Genomic DNA, 3,055 nt, shown 5'->3' with positions numbered 1-3,055 from the left:
GTTTATGCTTTTACCACACCAAACTTAGAATTTTTCTCGCCCTCGAGCAATAAAAGAAAGAATAGATGAAGAAGAAGAAGAAATGGAGGAGAGGGAGAGTGGGGAGTATTTCGGCCAAGAAGGGTGTAGAGGGGTGTGTTGTGTGAATTTGATGAAGAATGGAGGGCTTTATATAGGGAAGGGATGGGGGGAAAGGTTTCGGCCATATGGGTGGGTTTGGGTGGGAAATTGGTTTTGAATTTTTGAAGGTAGGTGGAGTTTATGAGGTAGGTTTATGGGGAAGAGTGGATGGATGTGAGTGGTGAAGAGGTGATGGGGAAGAGAGTTTGAGGTGATTGGTGAAGGGTTTTTGGGGAAGAGTGTTTATGGGGTTGTGTGAAAGAGAGTGGTGAGAAGAGTTGAGTGGAGGTAGGTGGGGATCCTGTGGGATCCACAGATCCTGAGGTGTTCAAGGATTTACATCCATGCACCCATTAGGCATGTAAAAATGCCTTTGCACACAACTCTGGGCATTCAGCGCCAAGTTGGTGGCCATTTTGGGCGTTCAACGCCCATTTGTGTGCCATTTCTGGCGTTGAACACCAGAACCATGTCTGTTCTGGCGTTCAGCGCCCAGAAGCTGCCCATTTTGGGCGTTTAACGCCAGAACCATGCTCTGTTCTGGCGTTTGAACACCAGACAGATGCTCCTCCAGGGTGTGATTTTTCTTCTGTTGTTTTTGATTCCGTTTTCAATTTTTATATTTATTTTGTGACTCCACATGATCATGAACCTAAGAAAACATGAAAAACAAGAATAATAGAGTTAGATAAATAAACATTGGGTTGCCTCCCAACAAGCGCTTCTTTAATGTCAATAGCTTGACAGTGGGCTCTCATGGAGCCTCACAGATGTTCAAAGCATTGTTGAAACTCCCCAACACCAAACTTAGAGTTTGGATATGGGAGTTCAACACCAAACTTAGAGTTTGGTTGTGGCCTCCCAACACCAAACTTAGAGTTTGACTGTGGGGGCTTGGGTTGACTCTGCTTTGAGAGAAGCTTTTCATGCTTCCTCTCCATGGTTGCAGAGGGAGATCCTTGAGTTTTAAACACAAGGGAGTCCTCATTCCATTGAAGGACTATTTCACCTCTGTCAACATCAATCACAGCTCTTGCTGTGGCCAGGAAAGGTCTTCCTAGGATGATGGATTCATCCTCTTCCTTTCCAGTATCCAGGACTATGAAATCAGCAGGGATGTAAAGGCCTTCAACCTTTACTAACACGTCCTCTACTTGTCCATAAGCCTATTTTCTTGAACTGTCTGCCATCTCTAATGAGATTTTAGCAGCTTGCACCCCATAGATTCCCAGTTTCTCTATTACAGAGAGGGGCATGAGGTTTATTCCTGAACCAACGTCACATAGAGCCTTAAAGATCATGGTGCCTATGGTACAGGGTATTATGAACTTTCCAGGATCCTGTCTCTTCTGAGGCAATGTCAGTTGATCCAGATCACTTAGTTCATTGATGAACAAGGGAGGTTCCACTTCCCAAGTATCAATGCCAAATAATTTGGCATTCAGCTTCATGATTGCACCAAGAAACTTGGCAGTTTGCTCTTCAGTAACATCCTCATTCTCTTCAGAAGAGGAATACTCATCAGAGCTCATGAAGGGCATAAGGAGGTTCAATGGAATCTCTATGGTCTCTAGATGAGCCTCAGAGTCCTTTTGTTCCTCAGAGGGAAGCTCCTTATTGTTCACTGGACGTCCTAGGAGGTCTTCCTCCTTGGGATTTGCGTTCTCCACTCCCCTTGTAGGTTCGGCCATGGTGCTTATGTCAATGGCCTTGCACTCTCCTTTTGGGTTCTCTTCTGTATTGCTTGGGAGAGTACTGGAAGGGATTTCAGTGATCCTTTTACTCAGCTGGCCCACTTGTGCTTCCAAATTTCTAATGGAAGACCTTGTTTCATTCATGAAGCTCACAGTGGCCTTGGATAGATCAGAGACTAGATTTGCTAAATTAGAAGCATTTTGTTCAGAGTTCTCTGTCTGTTGCTGAGTGGATGATGGAAAAGGTTTATTATTGTTAAACCTGTTTCTTCCACCATTATTAAAGCCTTGTTGAGGCTTTTAATCCTTCCATGAGAAATTTGGATGATTTCTCCATGATGAGTTATAGGTGTTTCCATAAGGTTCACCTAAGTAATTCACCTCTGCTATTGCAGGGTTCTTAGGATCATAAGCTTCTTCTTCATAAGAAGCCTCTTGAGTACTGTTGGATGCAGCTTGCATTCCATGCAGACTCTGAGAGATCATATTGACTTGCTGAGTCAATATTTTATTCTGAGCCAATATGGCATTCAGAGTATCAATCTCAAGAACTCCCTTCTTCATAGGCGTCCCATTACTCACAGGGTTCCTTTCAGAAGTGTACATGAACTGGTTATTAGCAACCATGTCAATGAGTTCTTGAGCTTCTGCAGGCGTTTTCTTTAGGTGAATGGATCCACCTGCAGAAGTGTCCAGTGACATCTTTGATAGCTCAGATAAACCATCATAGAATATATCTAGGATGGTCCATTCTGAAAGCATGTCAGAAGGACACTTTTTGGTCAACTGTTTGTATCTTTCCCAAGCTTCATAGAGGGATTCACCTTCTTTCTGTCTGAAGGTTTGAACATCAGCTCTAAGCTTGCTCAGCTTTTGAGGAGGAAAGTACTTGGCTAAGAAAGCCGTGACCAGCTTATCCTAAGAGTTCAGGCTGTCTTTGGGTTGAGAATCCAACCATAATCTAGCTCTGTCTCTTACAGCAAAAGGGAAAAGCATGAGCCTGTAGACTTCAGGATCTACTCCATTAGTCTTAACAGTATCACATATCTGCAAGAATTCAGTTAAGAACTGAAAAGGATCTTCAGATGGAAGTCCATGAAACTTGCAGCTGCTGCATCAGAGAAACTAATTGAGGTTTCAGCTCAAAGTTGTTTGCTCCAATGGCAGGAATGGAGATGCTTCTTCTATGTAAATTGGAATTAGGTGCAGTAAAGTCACCAAGCATCTTCCTTACATTATTA

General features: G+C 43.3%; 1 non-coding gene across 1 annotated transcript; it reads left to right on the top strand.

Moving 5' to 3' along the window:
• Positions 1-2,570: 2,570 nt before the first annotated feature.
• Positions 2,571-2,678, top strand: LOC148564001 (small nucleolar RNA R71). The gene has a single exon (XR_015884167.1). It is a non-coding gene; the product is annotated as a small nucleolar RNA R71 (small nucleolar RNA).
• Positions 2,679-3,055: the final 377 nt, after the last annotated feature.

Source organism: Arachis ipaensis, chromosome B5, assembly GCF_059453495.1.
Source record: "Arachis ipaensis isolate K30076 ecotype BB chromosome B5, ASM5945349v1, whole genome shotgun sequence".
Lineage (NCBI taxonomy): Eukaryota > Viridiplantae > Streptophyta > Magnoliopsida > Fabales > Fabaceae > Arachis > Arachis ipaensis.
The sequence above is the reverse complement of the archived record's forward strand: the minus strand, read 5'-3'. Positions and strand labels throughout refer to the sequence as shown.